The 10690-nt window shown below is 44.5% G+C and overlaps 1 long non-coding RNA gene across 2 annotated transcripts; it reads left to right on the top strand.

The window, feature by feature from the left end:
• The first annotated feature begins 4733 nt into the window (after positions 1-4733).
• LOC131879836 (uncharacterized) lies at positions 4734-8224 on the top strand. Of its 2 annotated transcripts, XR_009373202.1 has the most exons (3): positions 4747-5045; positions 5110-5374; positions 7839-8224. It is a non-coding gene; the product is annotated as an uncharacterized LOC131879836 (long non-coding RNA). The 2 variants fall into 2 exon arrangements; XR_009373201.1 differs by having other exon boundaries at positions 4734-5374.
• The last annotated feature ends 2466 nt before the right edge of the window (positions 8225-10690 follow it).

A 10690-nucleotide genomic window follows, 5' to 3' on the forward strand; every position in this document is an offset into this window, starting at 1 on the left:
AAAAATCTCATTGATCAGGCTACCACTGGAGACTGCATTGATAAGGAAACGGTTTGGGATTTACTAAAGTGCCTCCAAGCACGGATTAGATCAATCGGTGAGTTATGGGATAGTGTGGTGCTCCGTTGGGTTCAATCAGTTGGGCAGTTGTGCTAAAATGTGCTTGGAACCCCTGCTGGCTAGGAGGAAGGACTTCATGGATATCCAGAAATTCAACAAGTTTGAACTTCATGATCTTCTTAAACACCTTCGCAATATTCGAAGTGAGAGAAATCGGCGTATAGTTACTGGGGAACGACTTATCTCCCCCTTTGAAAATTGGAACTATCAGAGAAGAGGGGAACTTACCCTGGTCCAAGATGCAACACATCAAGTACGAGAAAACAGGAGCAAGAACCTTTGTGCATCTCATCACAAACTGAGATGTCACCCCATCAGTGCCAGGGGAGCTTAAGAGTCTCAAGTCCCTGATGGCCTCAAAAGCGTCCTGATCTGTGACTACGAGATCATCTGAATGCTCAACTTGACAAGCCTTGCCGGTCCCAACAAACTCATCAAGAGAGCAATGGACTGTTGCTCCTAAAGTCAGTGGAGTTGAAAGAACTGATCTCCAAGTATGTTGGCCATAGACTCTATATTGTCTATGGCTTCCCCATTGACCTCAAAGGGCCCTACAGGGTGTTTGATCTTTCTCTTAGAGTATGCATAAAAGAAAAACGCCTTCGGCTTCGACCTCACCTCTTGAACAACTCTACTTTCCTTGTTCAACTGATCTGTCTCAGTGGAGGCGTTAATTCTACCTTGGATTAAATCCAACTCTCTTTGAAGGCTAGCCACAACTACTTGTAACTTTCCATAAACTGGCTCTGTACACGTTGACGTTTCTGATTGAAGTGCAGTTTATTTCTAGGTCATTGATCAATTAGTTTTGATGTTACGCTCCGAGCCATGAGGATGCAACATCTCCCCTAGTTATATCACATACACTAAAAAATGATGAGATATAAACTACAAAAAAAACGGAAGCAAACAATAACTAATTTGAAATGCGCGCGTTACTTAATATGACGTCATAAAATGTGATCAAAATAGGGCTAGTCAAGGAAACGCGTTCATGGACAACTGACGTTATTCCAAGCAGTAAAATCAAAGACAACATGCCCAACCAAACCGCACTGTGCATGCATTGAATTTTGACATTTTTTCCATTTTACATGCTTGTCTAGGCAATTAGCATTGTGGTATTGAGCCAATTTGAATTCTCTGAGGAGCGCCGAGTCAGCCCACCAAAGGTTGGAAGTGGAGAACCTGCTCTCTTCATCGGCCCCGTCCCGGATGGCGGGCTTGTACAAATGTGCCAAAAAGCCCGCCACCAACTCGGAAATTCCCGTGAGCAAATTCCTCCTCCACTGTCAAGAACTGTTTGCATCAACATCGGAAACAGTAGTGGAGGAGGTCCAGGGCTGCCCAGAAGAACACCATCCCCTTTTGCAGCCCTTCACGGAACCCGAGATGGACGTGGCCTTCAAGAAGATGAAGAGCAAAGCCCCCTCAACATCTGGGGTCTCTCCTTTCCAACTTTCACTTCTCCGGATCCAAACCCAGCCACTCCTTCAAGATCTTTTCAGCCTCGCCCTCCATTCTTCCTTCTTCCCACCAGCGTGGATGGAGTCAGCCATCATCTTCATCCATAAGAAGGGGCCCAGGGACATTCCAAACAACCATCGGACCATCGCCCTGGAGAACCCCTTCTTGAAGATGATGTCCACCCTACTAGCTGCCCGCTTCTCCGGATTGGCCGAGGATAGGGATCTCCTTCCCCAGTTCCAATTCGGTTTCCGGAGAAGCCGCTCAACCACCACGGCAGCCACTCTCCTCTATGAAATTGTGCATTCCAACATCAGCAACAAGAGGAGAGTGTATGGATGCTTTGTGGATTTCTCCAAAGCATTCGACAGGGTGGACCGAACGCGGTTATTCCTCAAACTCCAACTGTGGGGAGTTCCGCGTTCAATCTGTGTCCTGCTGTCCAACATCTATGCGGGACTCAGATGCTCCATTCGTTCTGGTGAGGACCTATCCCCCTGCTACTTCACTTCCATTGGCCTTCCGCAGGGGGATCCACTATCGCCAATTCTTTTCAATCTTTATGTATCCGACCTGCCTGAAGCCCTCACTCACCAAGGCCCCACCATCAACCATTTTCCTATTCAATATATTCAATATGCAGACGACCTGGTTCTCTTGGCTAATTCAGCCGTGGAATTGCAAAATGCCATCAATGCACTCCACGGTTATTGCCAAGAGAACGGCCTTCAAGTCAACACCATCAAGACGAAGGCCATGGTTTTCCATAAAGGTCGTCTGCCTCCCACCTCCTTCCATATTAACAATAGTCCGATTGAAATCGTCAATAGTTTTAACTATGTCGGTTTCACCTTCTCCACCCAACTCTCATTCACCAATCACCTCAAATCCACAATAACTAAGGCCAGGGCCAGGATCGGATACATATGCAATAGACTTCCCATGAAGAATCTTCCCCTCCCAATAGTCCTTCAACTCTTCCGGATCTACGTCACCCCAATTTTTCTCTACGGCCTACACCTTTGGCTTCCCAACTCCGCCCAATCCGCCCTCAAATCCGCCGATGCCACCTACACCAAGTTCCTCAAGCGATACCTCTGCGTGCCCCAATATGCCAACAATGCATGGACACATTTTCTATGTGAAACCGAGCCCCTCACCATCGGGTTGGCAAGGTTAGTGTCCAACAGTGTTGGGAACCTGACCTTTCCGGAGGTGATGTCCGGACACAAGTTGTCCTTCCCGGTCAAGGACTTGCTAACACCTTATTGTCCTTGGCCCGACATCCCTTCGGAGTATTGGCAGTCACGTACCTTTGTCCGTCTCCCAGCCAAATGCCATCAGCGACGGGAGTTGACAAAGGATCTGTTCAATCTGGCCCATCCACTCTACTGCAATAACCAAGATTTTCATCACTTACCTCTACCTACCTGTCTTTGTACTATCTGCAACTCACCTCTTACCTTTTTTCATGTGCATTGAACCAATTTTAGTCATACTCATTGTGATATCCCTTTCTAGTCAACTATTTTATTGCCTTTACCTTTTTGACATTCTTCTTGTTTTACCATTTTGTATAATGTATATACATCAGATTTTATTTTATAGTTACTTTTACGCCATGACATGACCAAGAGTCGCAATAAAGATTATTATTAAAGATAGTGCGTTCACTGATTAACACCAAAGAGGCTCATTTGGTAGGGTTTTGTAACATAACTCGCTCAAGATCACTGGATTAATCAAAATTCAATGGGTGGATGGTGCGAGTTGACTGTGATGTTTGTCTTAGTTCTCTCTTCCCAAAATGACCAAAATCAGGGTGCCGGACCACATTTTTCCTTGAATTTCCTTTACTTGACATCCCCTATACCTCACACGATCGTGAAGTCATCGAATCCAAAGTATAAAATATAAACACAGCTAAAACCAATATTTTTGGGCAATGATACACTTTTGGGGACACAAAGGGAAGGAGGTAGCGCTAGTTGCAGTAGTAGCTTCTTAGCACGTGGGGCCAATTGCCTGAACAAGCCTACTCTGCGGCACAGTTAGATGGGAGCTGAGGATAAATGGGTCAAGAAATAGAAATATCAAGGAGACACGGCTACTGATTTTAGTAGCCAGAGAAGCCCCTGGTCTTCGAACGTAAGTGATGGCTTCTAAGAGAAAAAGTATGAACAATAGATGTGAACTGACTCAAGACTGTGTGGTTTATACTTAAATTAAAAAAAAAGAACTCCACATCACTGTTTCGCATATTGTCTGTTGCGTGCCACCACCTATCATGGAATGAGATCACAATTTATAAGTCAATTTGAATTGGAAAATCACTTTGCTGGAACCACTCCATTTGTCAGAGAGTTTCATAACAAGAAATAGTTGTGACATTTGCAAAGTTTCTGGTTTCCGAATTCTGGATACAATTTCTAGTCTGAGATTAATAAGTCGTAGTTCTTTGACCATTGCTGAATTGCCGATTTCTTAATCTGTTTAATCAGTTTTCCAACATATACCCACCACTGTGGTTGTCGCTCGTTGTCCCCCGTCCCAAAGTGGTCAGCGCGCTTTTTTCCCTCCTACTATCCATTTCAAGTCCTTGTCGCCCACACCCTCCTCCTCTCCACAACGTAGCTTACTGCTGCTTCCGTGTGTCCCCTAAAGTGTAGTTTAACCTTGGTAGGAATGAGATATGATCGTTCAATTCACCATAGAACGAAGCCAGAATGGTGCACCCGCCAACCAATTCTTGTCGCTAGGCGATTGGTAAATCAGGGAGTCGCCCACTTGAAAAGGGGGCAACTCGACCCCTCTATCATACACTAGAGATGTCCGTCAGGTAGCCCGTCTAGCGGCAACGAAATCAGCCTATGGTTGAACAGGGTCACGCGCATCTGGCAATTTTCCCCGAATGTTGCGACCAAAAAACCCGTATGCCTGCCTGGCTAAACCCGTGGGAGTGAGGCACCACTCCAATAAAGCCTCCCGAAAAGCATGTTCACCTTTCACCTTCAGGAGCAAATGCTTGACAGACTTGACTGCCGCTTCTGCTAGTCCATTACTGCGAGCGTGATAGGGCGATGACGTCTCATGCTTGACGTGATGAAGTTTACAGAATTCCTTTAAAAGACGTCCAAATTGCGGTCCATTGTCACTTTTGATAACTCTCGGAAAACCGAATTGGAGAAACCAGTTCAACAGACTTTTACAAACTTGACAGATCATGTGTACACTTCTCAAACGGATAGCCACTAAATCTGTCCACGAGTAATATATACTGCCGTCCTTCTAACTCAAACAGATCGGCGGCAACCTTCTCCATAGGATATTCGGCCTCGTCCACCAAAATAGTTTCGGCCGGCTGAGAGGAAAGACAACCAATACAAGCTTCACATCCGGCAATCTTGGCCTTAATGTCATTTTGCATTCCCGGCCAAATATAAAGCTGGCGAGCAAGTGTACATGTTTTGGTCACTCCAGAATGCGAGGCATGAAGTCACTCCAAAATCCTTTTTCTTGCAGGTTGAGGAACTACCAGCCGCGATCCGTGCAAGAGAACTCCATCCTCCACACGGAGACCATCAGCCAAAACAACGTATGGACTAAGGTCGGCCGAAAATTCCGCACCTGATGAAACACAATCACGAAGCGCCTTGTATTCATCATTGACATTTTTGATGATCAGATGGAGTGCTGGATCAGATGTGTCAATCGCTGAACACACTGCAACGTTTAAATCGTGATCAGCGGGGAAATAAGGTGCTCGACTGAGTGCGTCCGCGATGTGGTGAGTTTTCCCCGCACTCCATTCCACACTGAACACGTACATGACCAGGCTCTCCCCAATGCGTTGGAGTCGATCATTAGTAATAGCGGAGCGAGGCTTCTGAAAAATCCCCACCAAAGGACGATGATTGGTGACTATTTTGAAACCTCTCAGTCCATGTAAATAGAAATAGCACTTTTTTACTGCCCATAATATGGCTGAGCATTCCAATTCGATTGTGGCATAATTCGCCTGAGCCGGTGACAAGGACCTCGATCCACATTGAGTTAGCCGAGGGTTGCCACTGATGTCCTGTTGCACTAGAGCATATCCAAGGCCGTGCAACCTTGATGCAACCGTCAATAGTTCCGTTGTAAGTGAAGGATCAAATGGTTTGACCACGGTTGGAGAGCACAATATGTTTTTGGCATGTCGAAATTCCTGGTCATGTTGATCGAGCCAAACGACCTCATTTCGTTTCTACGTGAGTTCGGTAACTTTACTGTGGAATGTGTCAGGTCAGGGATGAAGTGCCCAAGCTGATTGGCAAGCCCCAAAAAGGATCTTAGGTTCGTGATGTTTTTGGGTGTGGGGAATTCAGAGATTGCCATGACTTTGTCTGGATCAGGTTGAACACCCTCCGGGCTTACCACAAAACCCACAAACTTCATCTTCTGACCAATAGCCAGTTTTGAAACTGATAATTTTATCCGTGCTTCTCTGCATCGAAGCAACACTTCCCGTAGGCGACTGAAGCATAACTCTCTCGTAGGTGCTTGAACTAGCATGTCATCTACGATTTTGAGAAGATATTCCCACTGCCTTGTCTGATCGTAAGTTGAATTTGTCGGAACTTGCAATAAATCCCATTGGAGCCACATTGTAAATGAATTTTCCTCTCGGTAGAAGAAATGCAGTTAGTAGTGCACTCTTGGGATCCAATGGTACTTGGAAATAACTATGTATCGCGTCAATTTTAGCAAACCATGCAGAATCTGGCTTGACCTGCTTGATTAAATCCGGTGGCGAAGAAAAGGGATGGATCAGTCGACGCACAGCCTTATTAGGTTGTCAGTAGTCTGTTACCAAACGGACTTTTTTTCCACCCACTTTCTCAACAAAATGCGCCGGGGATGTCCAAATTGTTGGCTCGGTGCAGGGGCTTATAACACCGGCGGTAAGCAGTTCATCAATCAGATCATCCGTCATCTTTTTCAAATGTATTGGCAGCATCCTTGCGGTTGTCACTTGGCATGGTTTCACGCCAATCGATTTGTCCATGTGAATGTGCATATTAGGGCCCATGGTTCCTGCAGATTTCCCGAGTGAGTCCACACCAAAATATCAGAAAAGTCACCTCTGATTTTCTCAATATTGTCCACCTCGTCATTTGTGACTCCTTTAATCAAGCGAAAATCAGGCGGTAGCACAATCCAAGCAACCATGTCCTTAAATCCAATCAACATTGGTCCACGGAGATCCGTGGAGACTACTGCTGAAATTGTCACGTGTTTACCCGTCTTTGTTGATATCTCTAATTCCACCGATCCATTATTAGATATTGTTGACCCATTAGCCGCTCTAAGCTTTGTATGAGATGGCATTGGGATCTCACCTCTTGGTAGTTTGCCCATCGGAAACACGGACCGAGACGCTCTCGTGTCCAGGATAGCTATCACTTGCTCTCCTCTCCCAGACGAAAACGTACAAGCTAGAGTCACTACAGGAGTTTTTGGGATCTGATCCAGCAATGGAGTGACCACTGATATCCTTGCCGTGGATGGGCTCCGATGTTTGCATTCCTCAACCTGTCGTACTGAGCTCCGTCCCCGTTCCATTCCGTTTTCACCACAGTCATTCCACCTTTGATATGATCGATCCCTGCTATTGGATCTGTCTTGAGCTCTTCCAGATTTTTCCTTTCCCGCCCTATCACGGGATGAACTCCTGCCCCTAGAATTTTCCCGATTGTTACAGAATCGAGCAATATGTCCCCTTTGACCACAGTTGAAGCATACCCCATTCATATCTGATACCGCTGTAACCGGTGTCAGATGTGGCACTGCCTGTTCCCTGGTCTCCCTCGCGGCTTCCACCGCAGTAACGGTTTCCAGGACCATCTTGAGCGTTGGCTTTTTCAATTCGAGCAATCGTAGGAAAAGCTCAGTCTCATGACGGCAAGCCATTATCAATTCAAACATATATTGCTCATCAAAAGTCAATTTTTCCAAGCTGTCAAGCTGATTAGGTATATCTTTTTCCAATTTAGGGATCGTCTTTTGTATCCAATAACCATCTCGTTCAATGGTAATCAGTCAACCTGGAGTGTGCTTGGCTATATAAAAAGAAATCTCATTTTTCTAAGTCGAATTGGCCATGACACTGACACTCTTTTGAAATGAATCATGTGTATCTAATCCAAATGATAACACTCTTTTCACACTAAAAAGAGCGAAATTCAATTTTGAGGCTTTCCTCATTACAGATTCATGTCCATCTGATGAGTTTGCCAACTATGGCACAATGTACTTGAAATATGGAATGTCAACGAGCTTCCCGCCAAATCGGCCTGCTCTTGGTCGTAGCAACTCCGAGCCACTTTCCGAATCAAACTAGTAACATAAGAAACGTAGAGATCTCTTCAATTACAGGCAGGTCACTTTATATCATTCACTTTTAAGTGGTTCGTTTCAGGCGGAAAATTCAAACTTTTTTTCAGTGCATGTTTCTTGAGTTCCCAAGGCATGGTTTTGGGCTCAAATTTGGCCAAGATCATCTCTTCAGCAAGATTTTGTGGTCGTATGTCAAGCTTATTTGGAAAAAAGTGAACGATTTAGGAGATAATAAATGTTTGCTTTTGTTTGCAGTTGACATCTCTAGAAGTTCGTGGTATAATCCAACATTAGCCGCATAACCCAGTCATTGGGGCTCAAGGAATCGAAGGTTCAAAGGCTTCTCTGGCCGCTTCTTCCCAATCACGTCCGTATTAACGCCATGCTCTCAGGCTGTCCAGAGATTTGGCTGGAAAGAGCATTGGATATCAGTTCTTCTTTCTTCCCGTCCACTATTTTTGGGCCACTCACTCTTCATGAGATCTACTTGGATTGGCAATAGAGCGAAGGTCGAATCAATTGTTTTGCCTGCATTTTGCCTTTATTGTAGTCCCTTGCTTCAAAGAGCGGGTGACGGCCCCAACGGCCCCAATGGCCCTGTTGGTTTTGGATGTGTTGCCTAACTATGGGATTGACTGTCGTCCACTTTCCGATTTGGTTGAGGGTCGATTCCATTGATTTCGATATGCCAATCTGGCAGATCAATGTCTTTGCATCACGGCATGTTCTTCAAAACATAAAGATTTCCGTCCTCATGTGTCTCATTCACTCCACGAACGTGTGTGTGAGATGAAAACCTTCCTATTGATAGCAGTAAAACTGTGGATGCCGCTGAAGTATCTCGAAAACGAAGAGAAATGTCCGTTTTGGCGGTCCTATGCTCTTCTGGACAATCAATGTTTTAGCATCACGGTATGTTGACTGCAACTAGTTTGATGAGGCTGAAATGTCTTGAAAACGAGGGACAATGTCCGTTGTTCTGACGGTTGTGAGCTTCAAAATCTGCCCACCCAAAACCAAATCATAACAAACAGCTGACTTTGAGGTCAATTATGGCCGCCAGGTGGCAGGATTACCTCGCCTTCGTATTGTTCAATTTGCTGCCCTCAAGTATTCGTAGGTGGTGTGTAGGTGTTGGTCCAGTAGCACTATTTAAGTCCGATTTGGACATGTTTTTGACTAAAATTCTTGATCAACCCTATATTTAAGGGCTAACCAGATCCGCCATCCAACTCTAATTCTTTGGTCGAACAAATTATTTATGAGAATAAAAGTAAATTAAAATGAATAATTTTTCGTCTTGAAATGTTGCCAATTCCATTCCCAGTAGCGGTAAGAAAGTCCGCCAAAAAAATGATCGAAACTTACTTGGATGGCATGGACTTTTTGAGAACAACAACGCTAAGGATCAGATTCACCAATGGAGTGCACCGCTTGATAGCCCCATACATCGGGATATTCATCCCGTGAAGAGCAGTGAGACTCAATGTGGAATGTAAAGCAAAGCACAAGGATGCGGGTAGGAAATCGTGAGCGCTTTGAAGGGAATACGGCTTGAGATCGTGGCATCCGAAATGGCGCAACAGGTCCAAGAATTTGACGGTGATAACCATCTGCAGACGTACAATGAATTTTGGCACCATATCCATTGATGTCCTTGAAGAAAAAATTCAATAATCCTTGTCAAAATAGAACTCTTTCTTACCCAACGCATCAGTTGAAATGAAATTTCGCTCAATGATCTATGGGTAGACGCCATTAAAATTCTGTTCGTAGAGTACGTAAGCCCAGAGATAGTATCACGATGCTAACTCTGTTCAAGGTGATTGTTCAGCCACATCTTGAATATGCTTCAGCCATTTGGACTCCAATAAGTTCAGCAGGTTTGCAAAAGGTCGAACAAGTCCAAAGATGTTTCACTAGGAATATCACAGGAATGAGAGAGCTCTCGTATTGGGAGAGGTTTGAAAGGTTGGGACCAGGGTGCTCAGATTGTCACATTTCGTGACAAACAGCTCAAATTGGTCATGATTTGAAAGCTTGTGGCATATTATTGTTGCCAAAATATGACAAGCACATTTAAGTCGAAACCCCTTGTCACATATTTGGACAAACCAATTGTGACGTCTGAAATTAGTCATAGTGGAAATAAAAAATGAGGATGATGTCGACTCTGAGGATGAGGAAATTGAATAAAGAAATGCGTACGAATTGAATATTTTAAGAACATGTATTTCCTGATTCCTCTAGGGCTTAGTATGTTTCTTGGAATGGTGAACGGAAAATGCGGGAAATGTGTTTGGTGTGTACATACCATCAAGTTTCAAACGATATTTCTAAGAAAACAGGGAGAGACAAAGATGAAGAGAGAAAGTGAGAGAGCTTGAGAGCAGGATACTTTTGTCATCGGCCGAGGTAAACGAAGGTGATTCTGTTCGTTTTCGTGAAAATTTGCAAAATATACCCTCAGCAATCTGCCCCTTGGAAGGGATGGTCGGTCTGTTAGAGGGGACAAAAATGATCCTTTCTCCTGCATTAATGTCGTTCGATTTGGCACGCGTTGTATTCAGAAAATTTGCCGAATTTAAAAGGCAAGGGTTAAGTTTATGATCTCTGTACTGTATAATACTCAATCAGGTTGGATTGATCTTACAATACACGTTATCAGGGATGTCTTGGACATGCAGAGAAAGTTGGGGAAAGGAAAATCAGTTGATTCAGATCG

Source organism: Tigriopus californicus, chromosome 4, assembly GCF_007210705.1.
Source record: "Tigriopus californicus strain San Diego chromosome 4, Tcal_SD_v2.1, whole genome shotgun sequence".
Classification (NCBI taxonomy): domain Eukaryota; kingdom Metazoa; phylum Arthropoda; class Copepoda; order Harpacticoida; family Harpacticidae; genus Tigriopus; species Tigriopus californicus.